This window comes from Notolepis coatsorum, assembly GCF_963971535.1.
Source record: "Notolepis coatsorum genome assembly, chromosome: 2".
NCBI lineage: Eukaryota > Metazoa > Chordata > Actinopteri > Aulopiformes > Paralepididae > Notolepis > Notolepis coatsorum.
Genome location: NC_140166.1, coordinates 216,980,762 through 216,990,761, shown reverse-complemented (window position 1 = coordinate 216,990,761; position 10,000 = coordinate 216,980,762).

The following is a 10,000-nucleotide window of genomic DNA, read 5'->3' as shown; positions in this document are numbered from 1 at the left end:
TCGATCTACAATGTTATGTGTGAAGATCTCTGTTTAATTAATATAAAAAAAAATCACATTTCTGAAATATATTGAAATATATTAGTGCTATTTCATGCACTTCAATTATTCTATAACATAAATTACCTTTAGTTATTACCTTTACCATAATGTATAATATGAATCATAAAGATTTATACATTTGTAAATGATATGGTTGAAAGGTAAGGTATGTGAAGTGAGTTGAGGTCTTTGTTATCTCACATCTGAGTCACGGATGAGTCATCATATTGACACGTCAGAGACAGACAACAATTAAAACCATTATCATTAGATGATGGAAGGATCTGAAGCTTTGAGGCTGTAATGTCCTGAATAAATGAAGGATATATGGTAATCACAAGGCTTTGTGTGCTATCAAGAAACTATAATTCATGCGTTCATTAATTAAGGATTATGACTGTTTGATTTACAATAAACTCTAATCTAGGTTACTTTTCCAATTCCAACGATTATTCCAGGGGATTTTCTTTTTTAACTTTTGAAGTTGGAGTTGAAAATGGCGTTCCAGTTTCCAGGAGCTTTAAAAAAAATTAACATTCAGGACCAGTACCGAGCAAATGCCCGGTGGGCCGACGCATATTTGGGCCGTTATGATTTGATAAAAAAATATATATATATTATTTATTAAAAAAAAAAATGGTGTACTTTTTTTTTTCTTCATTTGGTCAACGACCGGCCCACTACTAGGCTGGGACAGCGGCCCATTGGTACAGACTGACACTGGGCTGGCCCAATCACATATCTTACTAAGCACCCCCCCGCCATGTCGTGCAGGTACATGACTGAGATGGGGCTGTGGTACATGACTGAGAGGGGGCTGTGGTACATGACTGAGAGGGGGCTGGTACATGACTGAGAGGGGGCTGGTACATGACTGAGATGGGCTGTGGTACATGACTGAGAGGGGGCTGGTACATGACTGAGAGGGGGCTGGTATACAGGACTGAGAGGGGGCTGGTATACATGACTGAGAGGGGGCTGGCTGGTACATGATTGAGAGGGGGCTGGTACCATGTATTGGTACTGACTAACACTGGGCTGGCCCAATCACATCTCTTACTAAGCACCCCCCGCCAGTCATGTGGTACATGACTGAGAGGGGGCTGGTACATGACTGAGATGGGGCTGTGGTACATGACTGAGATGGGGCTGTGGTACATGACTGAGATGGGGCTGTGGTACATGACTGAGAGGGGGCTGTGGTACATGACAGAGAGGGGGCTGTGGTACATGACTGAGATGGGGCTGTGGTACATGACTGAGAGGGGGCTGTGGTACATGACTGAGAGGGGGCTGGTACATGACTGAGAGGGGGCTGGTACATGACTGAGAGGGGGCTGTGGTACATGACTGAGAGGGGGCTGGTACATGACTGAGAGGGGGCTGGTATACATGACTGAGAGGGGGCTGGTATACATGACTGAGAGGGAGCTGGTACATGACTGAGAGGGGGCTGGTATACAGGACTGAGAGGAGGCTGGTACATGACTCAGAGGGGGCTGGCTGGTACATCACTGAGAGGGGGCTGGTACCATGTATTGTGCATCATTATAGGTCAAACCATTAAAAAGTTAATTTCCACAGCAGCCATTTTGGATTTTGGTCTCTCACAAATTTCCCCCGCCTTTAAAAAAAAATCACCTAAAAGCATTAATTAAAACACTTATTTCCAAGGTGGTCCTCGATGGAAGACATAAAAACACAGCCCATATATATAGCCTACTGCCCTACTCAACTGCAAATGTTTGCTCAACTGCAAAAATGTATGCCTACTTATGTATTAGCCTACAGGGAAAAACACATTCACAACAGGCAGCAAAGTTTATGTTTAGCCAAGTATGGTAATAAGGTAACTATTAGGATATATATGGTATGGATTACTTACTCTTATAACTTATTACTAGTTGTTGTCCATTGACAACAATGCTGTGCATTGATCATGCACCTTCACATGGTAGGCACATTAACTGTAGGTCAAACTCCCCAAACAAACAAGCACACCATTGATTTAATTGCCATATAAATCACATACAAAGATCTAACTATTACTCCTCTCTGAACATGAATATAAAACAAGAAGGTGATCTATTAACTGTGTAAACCTTATGCAATATTCATCATTGATATTTGAATACTTGAAATCTGTATGAACTGAGTAGTTAGTATCAAATGAAATAAGATGGAACAGCTCCATGCATTCATTGAATAAACAACTATTTGCTCATTACCAGTATGGTATTGTTTAAATTGTACAGCTTTTTGCACATCTTTGTCAGGGAATTCCAACAATTCTGGACCTGAATGTACCAGTTAATTGTAATCATCTCTCTCTCCTTATAGTCAAGCCAGGTTGTGGAGGAGAGAGACAGGGATGAATAGGCTATAGACTACTTTGCCCGTCCTGAGCCTGCTATGATGCAGATGTTTTTACCCAAAACAAGATTCAGCCAAGTGAGTGAGTACACTGGTCCACTTGCACTGGTACACTTGTCCATGGCACTTACTACCAAGCTTTGTAGTGGTTTGGGGGAATAGTACAGTAGGTACGCATATTTAAGGAAACACAAGGATGGTGTACTGGTGGGTGGTGTCCGACCGATTATGGTGGGCCGGTCTGGGCCAAAAATGCCAGGGCCGATTTTTGGTCCCAGTCCAGCCCTGTTCAGGAAGTCTTTCTGCCTGAGTCTGGTTCCAGAATGATGTCTTATTAAATGTGCAGTTCACCCCCAATTCTTTTTTATATATATATACAGTATATATATATAATATATATTTAATCCCCCCCCCCCACTATCCACTATTTCCATCCAAATAGTTTCTGTGTGATTTGCCAACTTTTGATATCTTCTGAAGAGATGTCTGTCACTCCCTGTTGTGTCATGGCTTCTGGAGCGTGACGCAGGGTTCGAAATTAACGGGGGCTTGGGGCATAATGCCCTTGAAAATGGATAAAATGCCCTCGAAAATCAGTTAAGGGGGGCACTTAATGCCCCCGACAGTTTACTAATTATATATATATATATTTATCCGGTAATGGAGCGTCTGTGTATCGTATACGGTTCAGATGACGCGCAAATAAAAAAAAATCATTTGGCGGAGCCGGTGTTCTGCACTGGCTGCAGCAGCAGCCAGGTGCTAGTCAGTTTGTGTAAAAATGGCACGCACAATATAAATCAATCTTCATTACGACTTTAAAAACATAGCCATTAACATTACATAGGCCTACACACATCTTGCCATAGCGTTAGCAGTTTGTACAATGTTTGTAGCTGTTAGCTAGCTAGCCCTTCACAACAACAGCTAACACCGTAGCTACTAGCTACTGTAGCAGAGGAGGAAATGGGAGTCTGAGAGGCGGGGTGTTTAAAGACAATGATAGGCGTTTATTCAACATCCAAGAAGGCTAACATACAACTGTGTTTTACTAACTCCAACCGGGACTATTGCCGCTTTCGCGCTGCTTGTTGACGTTATGAACTGCTCCTAACGTGACCGGAGCTGAAGGTGGCGGTGCCACACGCTAAAATGTCCGTGGGGACCCGGCGCCAACCCATAGATAGTTCCAACTCACCGAATTACGTAATCCACCACAGTTGCACTCAATATTTAAATAATGTTAGTCTAAATATATGTAGACAGAAACATAATAATTTCAAGCAGAAAACGAATCTTTCCATTAAGAACTGACAAGCAGGGAATTTAAACATGGTTGACATTGTTTTTGTGTGTTTATATTAATTAAAGAAAGGAAAGTCTAGTGCTGGCTGAGCATATTGTTTGTTTGCACTAAATTAATACTTTGACAAATGTAGCCTATATTTTTCAGTCAGTTCGGTCTTTGTGTGCCAAACATTATTTAAGGCTGTAAACACTGTAAACCTTTTATTTTATTTTTAATAAATGAGAAACATGTTTAGATTTGAGTGTTATAGAAAAAGAAAACAATACGCTTGGACCAGCACTCACAGATTTTGGTATATTTAATTGCAGCCTGAAACAAACATGTTTCGGAACGATTATGTTCCGAAACATGTTTGTTTCAGGCTGCCATTAAATATACCAAAATCTGTGAGTGCTGGTCCAAGCGTATTGCTTTCTTTTTCTATTATACTCGACGGGATTTCAGCACCCAGTGTTATAATTTGTGAGCGCAGTCTATCTTGACTTTTAGATTTGAGTGTTACATTTTTTTTAATAAAAATTAACGTATATCGAACTGAAAACCGTGACCCCAAATTCGTGATATGAACCAAACCTTCCATTTTGTGAACCGTCCCACCCCTACCGTTTATCATAAAAATTCAGTGCCCCCGAAATACAAAAAAAGCCCCCGAAAATCAATTAAGGGGGGCAAAAAAAGCCCTTGAAAAAAAATGTTAATTTCTAACCCTGGCGTGACGTCACTGTTGAGTTTTTCCAAACTTATTTTCTTTTCTTTATCTTTTTCTGGAGTTATGAGCGCCACAAACACAAAACGGACTTACGACAAAAAGGGCTTTCTCTTAGGGCAATTTGAGACCTTTTCGGGCAAGACATGAATATAGACAATATATTATAATATAATATTAATTATATATGTTTTATTGGGACGGTTGGTGAATCCCAAAATCGGCCCAAAAAGGTCTCAAATGGCCCTAAGAGAAAGCCCTTTTTGTCGTAAGTCCTTGGTGAATGAGACCCTGCCGTTCAGCTCCATTATATTGTAAAAATGTGTTTTTTTATTTCTATTTTTATTTTGGGCCCCTTTAAGCATACTGAAACTACAAGGTCCTCTTCTTCACTACTTCTCATCCTCTGGTGTAACTAGTTCTAACAGCAGGCAAGAACGTTTGACGTTCAACTACAAACAAGGAATTAAAAATAATAAAACAATATAAAATGTAATTAATATTAAACAAACCATTTAGATTTACTTAAAGGACGGGTTCCCTTAGTTTCTTTTGGTGTTTTTTTGAAAAACCCAAGCCATATTTAACCCTTTTACTACCACACTACAGAAGGTTAACCCTTTCACTGCCACACTACAGAAGGTTAACAGATACCACACTACAGAAGGTTAACCTTTCACTACCACACTACAGAAGGTTAACCTTTCACTACCACACTACAGACAGTTAACCTTTCACTACCATACTACAGACGGTTAACATTTCACTACCACACTACAGAAGGTTAACCTTTCACTACCACACTACAGAAGGTTAACCTTTCACTACCACACTATACAGACAGTTAACCTTTCACTACCACACTACAGAAGGTTAACCCTTTCACTACCACACTACAGAAGGTTAACCTTTCACTACCACACCACAGAAGGTTAACATTTCACTACCACACTACAGAAGGTTAACCTTTCACTGCCACACTACAGAAGGTTAACACTTTCACTACCACACTACAGAAGGTTAACCTTTCACTACCACACTACAGACAGTTAACCTTTTACTAACACACTACAGAAGGTTAACCTTTCACTACCACACTACAGACGGTTAACCTTTCACTACCACACTACAGACGGTTAACCTTTCACTACCACACTACAGACGGTTAACCTTTCACTACCATACTACAGAAGGTTAACTCTTTCACTACCACACTACAGACGGTTAACCTTTCACTACCACACTACAGACGGTTACAGTGTGGTAGTGAAAGGGTTGAACATTGGCTGGCCATCGTTTGCACTGTGCTGTATCCTCTCACCAGGGTCCGTTCAAATCCAACGTTTTATCCTTCAAAATCCACGACACACGTTTTTAAAAAGAAAACGGGAAGCTCACAGTATAATCAGACATGTCTTCATATGTTTTACTGAGGAAATGGTTACAAATCGTGCAATCGTGCTATCTAAAGTTGCCCAGTTACACACGTAACTGACCTATGAAACTCGTTGTAACTTTTGATACGACATACGGTTTGTGACGATCTCCTCAGTAGAACATAATGAAGACACATCTGATTATACTGTGAGTGAGCTTCCTGTTTTTGGAAAAGGACACGTATCGTGGGTTTTGAAGGATAAAACATTGTATTGTATTGTGAGTCCTGTGAGAGGATACAGCACAGTGCTAACTAAGTGATTGGTGAAACGATGGCCTGTACTAGTCAGCGTGATTGCAGACAATGTTTAAATAAGGCCTGGGTTCTAATAACCTGTCCTCCTCTCTCACCTCTGTCCAATGAGACGACCCCAGAGACCTGGTTGGTTGTCCACATTACTGACAGCAATCTGTAATCAGGATCCAATTTCCTGCCACGTGCACAGCCTCAACCGCCCGCAGGCCGTGTGTGTGCGTCTGTGTGTGTACATTCATGAGTATGTGTGTGCATTTGTGTGTGTGTGTGTTTGAGTATTGGTGTATGTGTGTTTGAGTGTTGGCATGTGTGTGTGTTTGAGTGTTTGTGTGTGCTTGAGTGTGCTTGAGTGTTGGCATGTGTGTGTTTGGATGTTGGTATGTGTGTGTGTGTGTTTTAGAGTGTTGGTGTGTGTGTGTTTGAGTGTTGGTGTGTGTGTGTGCTTGAGTGTTGGTGTGTGTGTGTGTCTGAGTGTTGGCGTGTGTGTGTTGGCGTGTGTGTGTTGGTGTGTGTGTGTGTGTGTTGGAATGTGTGTGTGTGTGTGTGTGTGTGTTGGCGTGTGTGTGCATGTGAGTGTTGGCATGGGTGTGTGTGTGGCTGAGTGTTGGAATGTGTGTGTGTGTGTGTGTGTGTGTGTGTGTGTGTGTGTTGGCGTGTGTGTGTGTGTGTTGGAATGTGTGTGTGTGTGTGTCTGAGTGTTGGCGTGTGTGTGTGTGTGTTGGCACGCGTGTGTGTGTGTGTTGGTGTGTGTGTGTGTGTGTCTGAGTGTAGGCGTGTGTGTGTGTTGGCGTGTGTGTGTTGGTGTGTGTGTGTGTGAGTGTTGGCATGTGTGTGTGTATGTCTGAGTGTTGGAATGTGTGTGTGTGTGTGTTGGCGTGTGTGTGTGTGTGCATGTGAGTGTTGGCATGGGTGTGTGTGTGGCTGAGTGTTGGAATGTGTGTGTGTTGGCGTGTGTGTGTTGGAATGTGTGTGTGTGTGTGTGTGTGTGTGTGTGTGTGTGTGTGTGTGTGTGTGTGTGTGTGTGTGTGTGTGTGTGTGTGTGTGTGTGTGTGTGTGTGTGTGTCTGAGTGTTGGTGTGTGTGTGTGTGTGTGTGTGTTGGCACGTGTGCGTGTGTGTGTGTGTTGGTGTGTGTGTATGAATGTTGGAATGTGTGTGTGTGTGTGTGTGTTTGGTGTGCATGTGTGTGTGTGTTGGTGTGTATGTGTGTTGGCGTGTGTGTGTGTGTGTGTTGGCGTGTGTGTTGGTGTGTGTGTCTGTGTGTGTGTTGGTGTGTGTGTCTGTGTGTGTGAATGTGTCAAGTCAAGTTAAGTCAATTTTATTTATATAGCACATTTCCAGGCAGCAGCAGCTGTGCTTCACAGGCAGGTTGATAAAAACAAAATAATGTGATGCAAGATATAAGATTAAAAACATAATAAAGCTATGAAAGTAATAAAAATAAAATAATATGATGCAAGATATAAGATTAAAAACATAGTAAAGCAATGAAAGTAATAAAAACAGGTAGGACACAGTAAAACAAAGAGGATAGAAGGGCCAGGGGTCTAGTGGTGATTAAGTGGGGGGGAAGGCCAAGGAGAACAGGTAGGTTTTTAAAAGTGATTTAAAAGCCTGCACGGTCTGGGCGGTCCGTACGCTGAGGGGGAGGCTGTTCCACAATCTAGGCGCTGCGGTGGAGAAAGCTCTGTCTCCCCTAGTCTTGAGCCTAGTTCTAGGCACCACCAGTAGCAGCTGGTCAGCTGATCTGAGGGATCGGTGGGGGGTGTGGCGGTGCAGGAGTTCGGACAGATAGGGAGGAGCCGTGCCATTTAGTGATTTAAAAACATTTAGGGCTAATTTAAAATCAATCCTAAAGCGGACAGGCAGCCAGTGGAGCGAGGCCAAAACTGGGCTGATATGTTCATGTTTTTTTGTTTTGGTGAGGAGGCGCGCGGCTGCGTTCTGCACCAGTTGTAGGCGGCGAAGCAAGGATTTGTCGATGCCCGTTGAGAGAAAACGGGTGTTCTGGGGGTGTTTTTCAATGTAGGTGATGTATAGATTGGGGGAGATGACCACAGCTAAAACGGTGCCGGGTCAGAGAGATCGAAATGTGCATGGTTTGCCTTAGAAGAGGGTGATAGAACGGTGGTTCAGAGCGAGCAGGAGTCGCTGAATAGCAGCACACTGAGCAGGGGATGTTGACATTCCGATCTGGAACAAGCTGATAGCGGCACAGAGCGAGGGAGAGGGGTGACATCCTTACTGAGGCGGCGATGGGAGAGCAGATGTGGAGAGGACAGCCAGAGCACTGAGCAGTAGCAGACCAGAGGAGACATTTTTGCCTAGGGGACCGCGCCCTGGAATGGGGACCAGCTCAGGAAAGGAGCCGTCACTGAAAGGGGCCCTTGCCCTAGAAGACGGGACCGGCCCAAGATGGGAGGTGTACTGTAAGAGGGAAGGGAGCGCTCTGATTTGACGTGGGGTGTACCTAAGTAGGGGGGGCCAAAGGGTTTAGGTGTGTTGTCTGGAAAGTTGCGATTCTGTGTCCCTCTCTTTCTCTCTCTCTCTCTCCTCCCTGACCGTTGTTTATCCTATCTGGTTTAGGTGTAATGCGGGTAATGGGAAACAATAAGGCAACAGGATAGAATTGTTGGGAGCAGACGGAGGGGCCCTAATTGTTATGAGTCTATTTTTGGGTATAATGAATTGAAAAACCAAGTAGTCTGTTGATTCTGAAGGTTGATTAAGAATCAAAGGGGGGAATGAGAGAAAACGGGTGTTCTGGGGGTGTTTTTCAATGTAGGTGATGTATAGATTGGGGGGAGATGACCACAGCTAAAACGGTGCCGGGTCAGAGAGATCGAAATGTGCATGGTTTGCCTTAGAAGAGGGTGATAGAACGGTGGTTCAGAGCGAGCAGGAGTCGCTGAATAGCAGCACACTGAGCAGGGGATGTTGACATTCCGATCTGGAACAAGCTGATAGCGGCACAGAGCGAGGGAGAGGGGTGACATCCTTACTGAGAACAGTAATGAAACGTTTTGAAATGTGTGAAAGGTTATTAGCAGTTGTCATGACAGCGTCGCATGACAACCAGGAGAGGGGCGGGGGCCGTCATTGCTATGACGAAGATCTATAAGTCGAACAGTGTTTTCCGGGTGTAAGGCAGACCAAGAGCGACTAGGACTGAGATCACACAGAAGACACTCTCTCCTCTCATCACGGAGAGGGGGGGGGGGGGGGGGGAGGAAGGATGCCACATCATCATTAGCTTCGGCTACCACGAGGAGGGTTTAGGCTAACGACCAGGCCTGACCACCATTAGACTGAATAGCAGAGGGACGATAGACTGAACACACCGAAAGATCATTAGAATAGACTTTTCAAGGACAATACAATCTGTTAACATCTGAGCTGAGGCTTCTGTTTATCAAATAAACAACGCTTCTCCTTGCAAGGTATTTCACGTTGTCAAAGTGTCGAATTCTTACGAAGGTGGAGATTTATTATGGTTTGCGGATCGCACTAACGGGGAGAGATAAGGATTATATCAGCCAGTATATGAGACGTCAGGACCATTAAAAGTACACAACGCAGAGGAATTGGATGGAGAGAGGATAACACAAGATGACCTCGGTTTTCCCTTTGTTTAATGTCAAGCAGTTTTCAGACATCCAGCACTTAATTTCTGCCAGGCAGTCAAGTAGTGGTGTTATTGATGTTTTCCCTTGGGTGGGTTTTAAGGGGAGGTAGACCTGCACGTCATCGGCGAAGCAATGGAATAAGATGTTATGTTTTGCCAAGATTGGGGGGGAGGGCAAGGGGGGCAGGGGGGAGAGAGATCTAAGGGCAGAGACTTTGCTGATGAAAAAGTGTTGGTGTGTGTGTGTGTGTGTG